The sequence below is a fragment of the Sarcophilus harrisii genome, chromosome 1 (assembly GCF_902635505.1).
Source record: "Sarcophilus harrisii chromosome 1, mSarHar1.11, whole genome shotgun sequence".
NCBI classification, from domain to species: Eukaryota; Metazoa; Chordata; class Mammalia; order Dasyuromorphia; family Dasyuridae; genus Sarcophilus; species Sarcophilus harrisii.
This window is the reverse complement of record NC_045426.1, coordinates 235085939-235100086: the sequence shown is the minus strand read 5'-3', so window position 1 is coordinate 235100086 and position 14148 is coordinate 235085939. Positions and strand designations below refer to the sequence as shown.

The 14148-nt window shown below is 34.9% G+C and overlaps 1 protein-coding gene across 4 annotated transcripts in view; it reads left to right on the top strand.

Annotated features, from left to right (window-relative positions):
• Positions 1-14148, top strand: part of SEMA6A (semaphorin 6A) — a 172415-nt gene that overhangs the window by 47065 nt on the left and 111202 nt on the right. The window contains exon 1 of one of the 4 annotated variants that reach the window (XM_031938784.1): positions 1014-1917. The exons of the other annotated variants lie outside the window; for them this stretch is intronic. The gene's annotated coding sequence lies outside the window, so the exon portion shown is untranslated. Of the gene's footprint in view, positions 1-1013; positions 1918-14148 lie in introns of those variants that run through there. 4 annotated transcript variants of the gene reach the window in all.

Below are 14148 nucleotides of genomic sequence, written 5' to 3'. Positions count from 1 at the left end.
GTTTGACAAGCCCAATGAGCCAGTAATACTTGCTGAAATTGCTGTTTTTCTCAGAAGAAATATTCCAAAGGAAGAAAAATAAGTATTTGTGGTTCTGGTTAAGGATAGGAAACAAATTTAGAATTTGGAGAAAAGTAAAGTTGTTTATTATCTCAGTAATTTGGGGAAAGGGATGGAGAGTTTCTCCATATTCACAAGTTTAACATCTCAAGAAACTATGGTTTAATTATAAAACTGATGCCAATTCAGAAGTTACTTCTGGACCCCTATCACATCAGCAGGAAATGTTTGTCAGCAACAAATGAATCAGGTGTGAAAAATCAACACAAATCCATCACTTCTTATAGAAAAACAAACTCAAAAATACACATCCAGTAACAACATCTTTGTATATCCTTTTGCCCTTTTCATCTTTTCTAGTGATTTCTCTTTTTAGCTAAGCAGTCAGCAGCACATATTATATACCTTTATGGGTATGGTAAAAATGTAATTTCACAGCCTAACAATTGATCTGTTTCTCAAGCAGCTGTGTGACTTTGGACAAATCATTCCAACCATTTGAGTCTCAGTTTTTTTCACCTGTAAAATGAAAGATCAAAGGACTATAGATATATAGATCCCATTGGACCACAGATTTAAAGCTTGGCATACAATAGGTGCTTAATAAATATTTGTTTATTCATTCCTTTAGAGCTGAAAAGTATCTTAGACAGAAATAGGTCCTACAGCCTAACACTTTCATTTCATGGATCAAAAAACTGAGGCCCAGAGAAATGTAATGACTTGCCCAAAGTCATACATAGAGTAAGATAAGGAGGCAGATCTCCTGACTGCAGGAGCAGGTAGGTGGTGCAGTGAATAGACAGCCAGGTCTGGAGTCAGGAAAACTTAATTTCTTCAGTTCAAATCTAGTCTCAAATTCTTATTAGTTGTGCGACCCTGTGTAAAACATTTAACCTTCAATTCCTCATATATAAAATGAGCTGGAGAAGGAAATAGCAAACCACTCCAGTAATTTTGCCAAAAACAAACAAAAACTTTTTGAGGATGTAGGGGAAAGGGAGAGAACAGAGAAGTAAAGGGAAGGATGGATTGTTACCATTAAATCTCTACCAATGTTCCTAAATCCAAATACCAATGTAGCTGATATAAACTCTGTTCCCTGATTGATAATAAAAACAATGTGTTTCCTTTGGACTCAGTTGTCCAAAAGCAATGAGTACTCTTCCTGTCACCCTTGTTCTAATAAATTATCCATCCTATTTCTCCTATTAGCCCGTGAGATTTGAACTTAGAGTTAGCAAAGTAGTTTTTGTGAGGTACAAAAGAACACCAGGTCTTTATCACACCAGGCCTAAACCAAAAGCTGGCCTACCATTCAGCCTCTGTCTGTATTGTGCTGCTGCTATGTCACTGCTGAGAACATCATGCTATTGACAATACAGTACCTGAAGGAAACACTGGCCCACTGAGCTATTCAAGTGAAATCTGGACTTGGGACTTTTGCCAGCTTACTCAGTAGAAGGTTGGAGCCTGTTTTATTTGGTCAAATCCTTGTAAATAGGTTTGAGTAGATTGGGAAGCACAGACTGGGAAGGAGGGTTGTTGTTTGTTTGGCTGCCAACTTTTGTTTCAGCATTTTATTGCCACAATGCCTTTTCAACGTGTTGGCACTCAATGACCTTTCTGTTTTGCTCTCATCTCACTGAAACTCAACAGCTAAACTTTGATAGGTCACAGTCCAGTTACGGTTTGTAGGGAGTGCACGATTGTGTTGACAAGGTTCCCATGAATGTGGCTCCCTGGGACAATGTCTCTTTCTTCACCAGACTGTTGGTCAGTATCTGGTCAGTCTCATCTATTTAAAATCAGCCAAGCAGCAATCCTAGAGCTGGGAGAGGACTCTTTTGTTTGCTTGTAAGTAAACAGTAGTTTCAACTGTTCCTAATGTAAAGGAGGGGTGCCAGGGAAGCTCCCTTGCTATACAAATTAAAATTCAATATAAATTGAAGTGTCAAAATAATGTTGATGGGTGAGTTTGATTCCATAGAAGCCAGAAATTCACATTGAGGCTGTTTTGGAGTGTTATATCCAGAAACTCTATTTTCATGACTGTGAAGATTCTAAGTTAATTTCTTATGCAAAAGAAACTATTTCTGTTAGCCTGCAGACAGAATAGATTTAATTGAAAATCTAAACATTTTCCTAGTAAATTCCTTATTGAGGGGCTATATAAAATAAGTATAATGCATGACATAGCACTTCTTAAATAATTTTTAAAGGAAGGAATTAAATACTAAATGATGATTTAGAGTGTTTAGAGTGTCTTAATGTCTGTTCTAAGTAAATAGAAGAAAATTTGAATTTTTTTAAAAGAAAAATTGTGGGGTGATTTACTTTACAGTGGGATTTTCCATTTCATAGTTGTATTCATAATAGAATTTCCTTAAATAACATTTTTCTAATAACTTAAAATATGAATTGATTTATAAAATTCAATTAGTGACAAATTTTCCAGAAATGTGTTCCTCCTCCTTCCTTTCTCCCTCCTTTCCCTCCTTTCCTTTTTTCCTTCCTTCTTTCCCTCCCTTCTTTTCTTTGCTATTTCATATCTTAATAATTTAAGATCTTTGAGCCTCAATTTCCTTATATCTTCTACTTTCTCACAAGGTTTTTCATTTATTAGTAAAATGGAGCTAGTTGTATTTGTACTACCTACTTTCTCACAGAGTTTGCTGTGAGGATCAAATGAGTTTGTATTTGTGAAAACATTTTATATTGGTAAAGGTATTATTTATATATAAGCTATGTATATAATGCATATATCATATGGTGGTGGCAGCTTCCAATATGTCCATCTAGGTCATGGATCTCAGAAATTAGGTGTGGCCCACAGAATGTTAAGTGTACAGGAGGAGGGAAAGATTAATCATGTCTCTGAGACAGCCCTATTTACTATATTCTAGCAGCTTTTTCTTTAGGGAAAGCTCAAAGTCCTTGTGAGGTGAATACAGATTTTTCTCTTCTCAGCAACCTACACTGGGAGAACAGAGGACATCCTTACTTACGCTGGCATTCCATACCTACTCCATACTCCACCCTGTACTTTCCATTAGATATTGGAAGGAAGCACATATAAATGTGGTATATTTATGCTTTTGTTTCCAGAATGAAGAACAGGAAGGGAAGAATAGGTAGTAGAATTTAGTATCCAAAAAGGCTTATTTATAACAATCACCATTATAGGATCTCAACACTCTTGGACTCTCTGTCTTTCTTAAGAAAAGGAAAAGTGGAAGATTTGCATTAGTGATACCACACAGCTTGTCTTATTGATGTCATCAGTTTTAGAAAGCACCACTGATTTGCTGCCTCCAGGCTAGCCCTATCAACTTGATTATATGATAACTGAATCTTTCCATGTAGAAAACTCTTTACATTTCCTTTCTGATCATATCTATTGGTGAAAGCATACGTGGAATTATGTCATGAGCTGTATCCTACTGCCCTGCAGCTATCCCTATGATCAGGTCGGTTGTCAATGTGAATTACATGCACAGTAAAATCTTGATGGAGTAGAACCCAACTAACCAGAACCCTCAATAAATTAGATTCTTTATTTCAGTGCTTTTCCTTAAAAGAAAGAAAGAAATGACAGTTTTTGTTAAGTTAGTATCAAAGGCTTGGTATAAAAAAAAAGAATCAAGAAATTTCCATTTGTCAACTCTTATTCAGCCCCATAGAATGTAAGCTCCTTGAGGGCAGGGATTGTTCATTCTTTTTCTTTATATTCCCACTACCTAGCTTGTGCTTAACACTTAATAATTGTTTGTTGTTTAAGCATTTATTAAATCATCTCTTATACTACAATTCTGTATCATTGATACAAAGAATGCTTACTCTGAGCACCAAGATCTTTAGGATTCAAAGTCAGTGATGTTAAGGGCATTCTGTTTTCTTTTCTTTTTTTTTTTTTTATTCTCATTTTTCTTTTTTTTATTTTATTTTATTTTTATTATTTTTTATTTAATAGCCTTTTATTTACAGGTTATATGCATGGGTAACTTTACAGCGTTAACAATTGCCAAACCTCTTGCTCCAATTTTTCACCTCTTACCCCCCACCCCCTCCCCTAGATGGCAGGATGACCAGTAGATGTTAAATACATTAAAATATAAATTAGATACACAATAAGTATACATGACCAAAACATTATTTTGCTGTATAAAAAGAATCAGACTCTGAAATATTGTACAATTAGCTTGTGAAGGAAATCAAAAATGCAGGTGGGCATAAATATAGGGATTGGGAATTCAATGTAATGGTTTTTAGTCATCTCCCAGAGTTCTTTTTCTGGGCATAGCTAGTTCAGTTCATTACTGCTCCATTAGAAATGATTTGGTTGATCTTGTTGCTGAGGATGGCCAGGTCCATCAGAACTGGTCATCATATAGTATTGTTGTTGAAGTATATAATGATCTCCTGGTTCTATTCATTTCACTCAGCATCAGTTCATGTAAATCTCTCCAGGCCTTTCTGAAATCATCCTGTGGTCATTTCTTACAGAACAGTAATATTCCATAATATTCATATACCACAATTTATTCAGCCATTCTCCAACTGATGGACATCCATTCAGTTTCCAGTTTCTAGCCACTACAAAAAGGGCTGCTACAAACATTCGTGCACATACAGGTCCCTTTCCCTTCTTTATAATCTCTTTGGGATATAATCCCAGTAGTAACACTGCTGGATCAAAGGGTATGCACAGTTTGATAACTTTTTGAGCATAATTCCAAACTACTCTCCAAAATGGTTGGATTCATTCACAACTCCACCAACAAGGGCATTCTGTTTTCTAAGAAAAAACCTAATACATAGAAAGTCCTGCGATCTCTAGTTAGGTTTTAAGCTTTATCAGCTTTGGCAATACTAAGAATTATAGAAAGATCTTTAACAACAGTCATTAAACTCCGCTACGATAGCCCATTTGGGTATGGATATGACCTTGTTCGAAAAAGTCATGTGGAACAAAAACTTTGAAAGTTTCTCTCAGACTAGACAGGTTTTAAGTATAAACCCAATGATGGACTTTGTGTCCGATGTGTGAGAATCAACCCAAGTTAAGAGAGGCTTATCCTAGAATGTTACCACTATGTGATGATTTGTTTTTTCCTTTGACCACAATTTCATAAAAACCATCTGCCAAGGCAGGACTAGATTCTGATCCAACCCAGAATTGGAGAGAACACCCACACTGATGAAACCACAAATCTCTTTGCAGAATTAAAGAAGAATTTTGACAATAAAGATTGGAATAAAATTCCCCCGTTAGATTACGGGCAACTTGAGGGCAGGAATTGTCTATGGACTCCTTTTTTATCCCCAGCACATAGCACAGTGTCTGACACAGTGGAGTTGATATTAATATTGATTAACTCACTCTCTTTTGACCAGCAAGTCAGTTAACTAAAACTTTCCTTCCAAGTGTTTCTCGTTGATTGATACGTTATGGCTAGATGATGAAATACAAAATTTGCATTAGTAACCTAAATGTTACAGTATCCATAATATGTGTAGAGGGTAACACTGGGATTGGTAGGAACTTAATGAAGAATTGTTTTTAAAGTAAGGAAGAAATTTGGGTTATGGTCACTAGGGAGAGAAAGCAAGCCCTAGAACATCGAGGAGTGTTTATCCTGCTAAAAGACTGGTCACACTACTGGAGAGGTATTGGCCAAGAGAGTATCTGGGAAGGGGCAAAGAAAGTACACCATTAGATAGTGATGTTGACATCCTAAAATGTTGGTATTTTAGAGAAAAGCCCCATTACTTCACTCTAGTTATGCCTCGGCACCTATGATATGTAGCCTATCACTTCATCACTGTTGTGTAAAAATATAGGATTATATTTCTACTTTAAAAAAAAACATCTAATACACCCTGTATGTAAGAACATATAATTATATTTACTTGTACAGGATGCTTCAGATGTGAAGATAAGAGTGACAGTTTAGGACAATTTAAATTAAGAATATAAAGAGAGCAAACTGTTTATAGACATTCCCAACAATGAGTAATCCAGGAATAATTGCAAAGTATCAATGTTAGAATATATTGAATTGTGTAAACAATGCTAACTATCTATGGTGTATTTGTGGGCTATTTATGTAGGCAATCGGAAACACTGATAGTGTTTTTGTAAATTATAAAGCATTTGTACCTGTCATTATTATATGTTGCTACTGCTAACAAAATTTAAACAATTGGTTTATGTGTGATAGGATGCAAAAAGATTATATTTTCAAAGCAATGTTAAATGGAATTCCTCTTCAAGTCAACTGAATTACATGTGAATGTTAATATTTTCCTATGACATCTACCAATGTTTTAATATCAATAAAAGATTTTCTGGTGTCTGTATTGAAGGATGCCTTTATAACTCCAATGATCAGCTAGAACAATTTTTCAACAAAACATCCTCCTTAAGCAGATTTCTAAGCTGAGCACCCCTGTTGGCAACTCACGATCAGTTTTGAACTATATAGAGGATTATTTGAGCATTTATCCAACAGTATGTTTATTGAACAAACTGTATTTTTTCCAAAGAAAAAGTGAGAAAACACCAGTGGTTTATTGTACCTTATATCTAATCATAACTTTAAGTAAGATCATAGCAGTGTTAACCAACTACAGAAGCAATATTCCTGGGACAATCCCAGGTACTTTCCAGTGGGAAATGTGAGGGAGAGAATCCTAGGGTAATAATGGGGCCTGGAAAATTATATGGGTCTTGAGGAAAATGGAAGAACACCAGAGAGAGATAGTGAATTACTTTAACTTTGGAAGTTTTGGAGTGAGTTCTTTGCCTCTGGGTAGAGAACAAACCAAAAAGAAAAATTTGAGTATGGGAAACTTTCAAGATTAATACAATCGATTTCTTTATATGTGAATCAAAAGGATTGTGGGAAAGAGGTAGGGATATAAGAAGAATCAGTTTCCTCTGAGGGTAGTGGATTCCCCCCTCATGATATATTTTCATGCAGAAGTTGAATGATCACTTGTCAGATGTGTTTTGGTGAGGATTTCTTTTCAATTATTGTTTTTCTAGATAGATCCTGAGGAGTCTTCCAACTCCAGAATCTCATAATTATAGATTCTGAGGTGATCCACCTTGTTGTTAACTGGTATCATGTAGATCATGCTCATGACTCCACATTGAATCTACAGCAACTTTGCCTATTTGGGGAAGGGGTCAGATGGAAGGGGCAACAACAACCGCACCTTTCACACATTCTTGCCACCTCTTATCTCCCATTCTCTATTAGACACTGTAGCAGTGAGATAATGGGATAACAGGAACACATTTTCCCCTGGAATCCTACATTTCTTTAAGCTTATTCCATTTATCAAAAAAGTTTAGAGAAATGACTATTTCATTAATAATAAATAAAAATTGTTCCCTCTTACACTAGAAAGATGATATGCGTGTGTATTGCCCATTATACCAGAGGAAATGCTATTTTTGAGTCAGAGAAGTTACAATTCTTATAATTGCAACAGCCTGTTTTTACTAATCTAACTACATAGGGTTAGTTTCTCCCTACATACACAAAGAATTTGCTCCACCTTTTCAAAATATGCTTTTATGAAGTATAAAAAAAATCACAAATAAAAATTATTAATTTGAAAAATTTAGCCAAATGAACTTTCTTCAACTGGTTTTAAACACCAAATAATTTTAACTTTTAACAAATAGCTCACCAGATTCTGTTCCTTTTTGGAAATAAATTTACTTCTGAGCTGCCAAATTTCAATCTAATATAGTTTGGAACAGCTGAGTTATAATTTTTAACCTCCCAGAAAACATAGTTTATAAGAGGATAATGGGAAGAATATTTATCTTTTCAGCTGCATGGAAATGATAACCATGATATTTTAGTGAGAAAAAATATATTTAAAAATTAAGAACGTGCAATGATTAGAGTGTCTGTATAGTTAAACCACTGCAACTTAAGATCACAAAGATTTTGCTATATAAACTAACATAGAAAATAAGTGTCCTTTCATGATTATAAGGAAAAACAAATTTCATAGTATAAGGAAAGCTTATTTGTATGAGTAATAGCCATTTATATTCATAGAACACTTTTCAAAAAGAGCGGCATTTAATATGGATGTTAATACAGTGACATTTTGTTTAGAGGGCATAAGTTAATTGCAGGTAACACAAAAACTGAAAGAAAATAAGGGGAGAAATTGCTTAAAATCATGGATCAAATATCCTGTTGTAAATAAATACCATGGGCTTCTTATGTCCATATCTAGATTCTAAAATAACAAGTCAATCATATAATGGTTGATTGGTTTTCATGATACCAAACAATAGGCTTTACTCCCCCCACACACTTTAAAGGATATTTTGACATATATTTTGTCTCCCATCTCTATGACTTTGTTGTTTTTCCATTTTAAAGAGTCTGTATTTTATTCAATTAAAAAAATATATATTTCTTGGGGCAGTTAGATGGCATGATGGCTAGAGCATTGGCCTTAGAGATGGGAGTATCTGATTTCGAATCCAGCCTCTAATACTTAAAACAACCTCGCTGTGTGACCCTGGGCAAGTCATTTAACCGAATTGCCTTTTCAAAAAAAAGTTTATCGATGTGTTTTTTTTTTTTTCACATTACAAATATTTACAGATTACTTTCATTTCATGAGAGGCTCTTGTCCTAAAAAGAGCAGTTACAATGCTATCCCTGTGGTACTCCTACCAATCAGTTTTTAAAAACTGAACAGAAATCTGTTTTCTATCTTTTTTTGCCCCATTGGGAAAAGAAAGAAAAGAAAATCAAATTTATTACAACAAATATGTATAGTTGAGGAAAATAAACTCCTTTCATGACTCTCTCAGTTATGCACCCTAAATTTATCCTCTTTCTGTCATAGTTCATCATTGATCTTCTGGAATTATAAATGGTCACTGCATTGATCATAATTCTTATAGCTTTCAAAGTTTATATAGAGCTGTTATTGTATAAATTGTTCTCCTGGTTTTCCTTATTTCATTTTTCATTGGCTTTCTCCTTTGTCTAAAATGTATTCCCTTTCCCCCTCAGTCATGTAGAACCCTTTGTTTCCTTAAAAAGTAAGGACAAGAACCATATTCTATATCAAGCTCTTTCTGGTCCTTTTCAACTTCTAGAGATCTCCTCTCCTTCACTCATTCACTTTTGTTTATTCTAGATATAATTATATATGTCTGTGTTGCCTATTTAATTTACATCTTTATATCTCTAGAAACTCACACTTTAGTTTGTCACTTAAATGCTTATTAATAACAGAGACATCATGATATATTCAAAAGAGCTCTAGGTTTGAAAGTAGACTATTTTGGCTTGAATCTTGCTCTTGTAACTTATTCATGCATGTGACCCTGAATAAGTCACTTAATGTCTGTACCTCAGTTCCTCACATGTAAAACAAGGTCTCTTAAAAACCCAACCTGCTCTGAATTTCTAGTTCTGTGATTGACCAATGCTATAAAAAACAAAAAATATTCATGGCTTTTGATGGTAATATACCATTTTACACAATTTAAGCAAATTAGTTAATACACAGTGGGAGGGGAATACAAATTCATCTCTTGAAATGTAGGGCATTTGAGGATGAGGACAGAGAAAAATGAAAGTTTCTGGGTGCCAGCCATAGGCAACTACAGAACAGAATATGATTAAGGAACATAATGACAGAATGACACAGCCACAACCAGCCTCTGGTTATCTGCTTTGAAAGCTGGGACAGAAAGGCTTATAGCTTTTGTATGTTGAAGTCTGTGAATGCCTGTCTGGGAAGTTGCTGTGCATGTCAGTCATGACTTAGACCACTAGCTGGAAACTATCTTTTGCTTTTTTGGAAGCTTGCCTGCTTGTAAGATTATGTCTAGGTTGAGAGTTGCAAAGAAGGAACTAGTGCTGGGTAAAGATTTAGGGTGGTGTAATGATGACCATTCATAATAGCTGCCTTGCTTACTATTCAGTCATTTGCTCAATGGATATTTGAGCCCAATCAGTATCAAAAGTACAAACACAAAGTCATGTGTTCCATTGTTAATTTACTTGATTTGACTCACCCCAGAATCAAATGTTTGAAGTATCTATCTTCTTGGTGGTAAGAGAAATCATGGTATAGTTGGGAGAAAGAAAAACAGAGAACCTGAATAAGGAATCTGTGTAGCTGTAAGGCATCTCTGGGTTTTCTTAAAATCAAGTATTTTCTCTCCTCTGATCCACATTATTCTTACAAGTCAGAGACAAATGGGGAAAAGGTTATGAAGGTTTACTACTATTCATTTCTTTTTTATTAAAACTTTTTATTTACAAAACATATGCATGGATAATTTTTCAACACTGACCCTTGCAAAACCTTGTGTTCCAAATTTTCCCCTCCTCTCCACCCCTTCCTCTAAATGGCAGACTACTATTCATTTCTAATTTCAAAAAGATGATTTTAGAAGAGAAAGAAAATTCTTTGTTATGTTATAATAATCATTCAAAAATATAGTAAGGAAGAAGAGAAAGAGGCCTAAAATTTGATGTTAGTCTTTCCAAGAGAGGCAAACTAAGTTTCTGGTATAGTTCACTTTAAATGCCCTCTTTGTGTTTGCACCTAATTTTTATATTATAAAAGAAGATGCTAATTTAAGAGAAACTTCCAGCTTCTCTTCTATTTTTGCCATTCAAGAGGCTGGGTTTTTTTGTTTCTCTATTAATATTGCTTTTCAAGTCACTTGGGATATTTGGCTTTGGGTGTTGTAAAATAATGATACCTCAGCCACTTGGATAGAATAGTTGAAAGCTATTTGGTTGCCAGACTTTAATCTTATCTAAGGTTTTGTGATGTCTCAAGGTTTGCTTTTAACTCAGAATTTTTTTCTAACTTCTAGGCTGTGTTATTAACTCCAACTGCCAAAGACTTAATCATAATAATTAGGCTTCATTAGGCATGACTGGTCTGGCAAGAGAAATGATAATAATTGTTGGACAACAGAGAATGTATTAGCCAAAAACGAATGGAATATTTTTCCCAGTAATAATAGGGGTCAGTTACCTTTCCCCTTTATCAGAGTACCTAGAATAACACTAGCCAAATACTCAGGAGAAAAATAGCCAGTTATTTACTTATCTCATCTACTTTGAACTTTTACCCTCTTATTGATTATTATAAATAAAAATGCACTTTCTGAAACTACAAAAATGAATGTTATAAAACACCCAGGATATTTCCTTGATACTTGTTTTCTTTCAGATTAATGCATTCATGAAGAAATAATTTTATCAACCACCAAAATCATTTGGTTAATTTGGTAGCATTATTCTCTGGACACATTCAATTTCCTGCATCCCACATTTTGGAACATCTAACTACTTCCACATTTAGAATAGATGTGTTGAATTACTTAATATTCTTTCTAAGTTGAGGTGCTACCCAACTTTAAAGTTAGGCATGAGCACTAAGTATTGTTGGAATCCAGGCTTTTTGAGAAGTAGATAGCTTTAGGTATCAATTTGTACTTACCAGATGCCAGCAGTAAATTAATTTAGTGCTATCAGAGTTCTCCCATTGAGGGATTCTGAATTTGCTGAACTTTTCTACCTTCCTACTTCATTGTCCATGTAGTTGAATGAAAATACCTATATTGATACAATATTAAGGCCATAAATTTAACAATACAGAACTTGGGAAATGCACATTTTACTTTTCTCATAATAACATTTTCTCCCTTGTGCTCTACAATGGTTGAACTTAAGCCATATTCTGGGAGAAGTAACTAGGTCAGGGATTTCAGTAAAATGTAAAGGCATTAGTGTTGCTGTAAGAGCACCAGTGTGTTATATTTCATTTATATTTCATAGCTCTTGTGTTCCTAAATTTGCAAGATGAATGGCCTTTTCTATTTGTCCTGGAAGAAGATGCTAAGTCAATCTGATGGATGTCATTGGGGCATGCATAGAGTGGCTTTTAGAAAATCCTTTGGGAAGCATAGTCCCATCTGTAGCTGCAACAGTATTTCCAATTCATTGTGAAATGGTCTTAGAAAATAACATGTGAATCTTTCTACCTTATTGTCCCACTCTTCAGATTCTATTACATTAGACTCAGGAGCTGATGGATATTTTACAGGATAAGGAAGCATTGATTTACTTGAGAATAATGTTTTAATATAAATATTAACTTTTCATTTATTTTCCTTTTTTTGCAAATAAAAATGATAAAAAGCAAATTTTTCCCCTAAGGAATTCTTTTCCTTTCTCTGTACTTCCTTCAGTCTCTCTCATACTAGGCTTCTTAAGCCAAACTAGGATAGTCATAATAAGTTATGGCTACTTCAGGAGCTTGTGGGAAGGGATATTGCCTAGCCAACTTCATTATACCGAGTAATATTTTTACCTTTTGATCTGATTTGGCATATTGGCAGAATTACTTTGGGTTAATAAGTTTACCACAAAAGCCCAGTAAGAAATTCCATAGAAAACTTCCAAGGATGCACTTCTTATTCTCTGGTGAAGATAAAATAGTTCATTGATATTATCCCAAATGTACAAACACATTCAGTTTATTTTCATTAAGAAAAACCACAATTCCCAGAAAATCTACAAGAAAATGGACATGAGTTCATAGATTAAGAGCTGGAAGAGCACTTAGAGGTCATCAAGATCAACCACTTCATTTTACAAATGAGAAAACTGAGGCACAGAGAGATTTAGTGCCTTGTCCAGGGTCACCCAATAAGCATCTAAAATGAGATTTGAATTCGGGTTTTCCTGACTTCAAGTCCAATGTTCTACTGACTATTTCATACTATATTTGAAGAAAAATATGAGAATTTTACCCACTGGGGAGTCAGACCTTGGTCTCCTGTGATAGATCTGGATACTCAGCACTATATTAAGAAGGCATTTCATTTGTTCAGTCATAAGCATCTATTGTATACTTGCTCTGCGCATAGATAGTACTATCTGAGGCATTATGAAAGCAATTACCATAAGAGAAATAAAAGAGATAAGTCCTCCCATGGATGAATTTTAAATTTGGAGAAATTTAGTACTGGCAAATATGCATAGATTCGTGAACTCAGTGGGTACAAAGTATCTTGGATTTTATGGTTTTGGATCCTCAAAAGGCCAGCTCTACATAACTCTGCAGCTTTCCTACCTGGATCACTTTGGCCAAGTCATTAACATTCTCTGTCCTTATATTGTCTACAAAATTAAGTAGTAGGACTACTATCTTGAGCTATACTTCTGTGATCCTGGGTATAACTAGGAAGTGATGGTGTGGAGGGCAAAGTTGGCTAACTGATACCTGCTTCTTTCTCCTCTATCTTCCTTGCTGGGAGGGGCAAAGCTGCCAGACTGTTCCTTTATCTATACCCATGGGGCTTGGCTTTCTTTCACTGCCTTTCTTCTCCCTATTTTGGGATTGATACTGAATCGGCCACACCTTGTTACAATAATTAGCTCCTTAGGCATGAAAGAAATCATCCAAGTCTAGTGTAAATTTTGCATATTGGAAAGTCAATTCAATTATTAATTAAAAAAAAAGAATCATAACTGATCCTGAGGTTCCAAATTAAGAGACTAGAATCTTAGCCCTATTGTAATTATTTATGAAGTTTGACTAGTTATCAATTTCTCCCGTTGTCTCACAACCAACCAATGTATAAACATGGATTTGGAACTAGAGGGGTTGGGTTTGAATTCTACTCCATACCACTTGCTATCTACATAATCTTGGGGAAGTCACTTTACCACTGTGGTGGTACTTTTCTCATCTGTAAATGAAAGGATTGGGCTAAATGATCTTTCAGTTCTAACTCTTTTGGGCAACTAGGTAGTAAATAGAGAGCCAAGTCCGGAGTCAGGAAGATCTGAGTATAAATCCGACCTCAGACACTAAATGTGACCCTGGGCAAGTCACTCAACACTGTTTGCCTCAGTTTCCTCATCTGTAAAATGAGCTGGAGAAGGAAATGGCAAACCACTCCAGTATCTTTGCCAAGAAATGCCCAAATGAAGTCCCAAAGAATTAGACATGACTAAAATGATTAAATGATAACACAACTCTTGTGGATGAACATAGCTC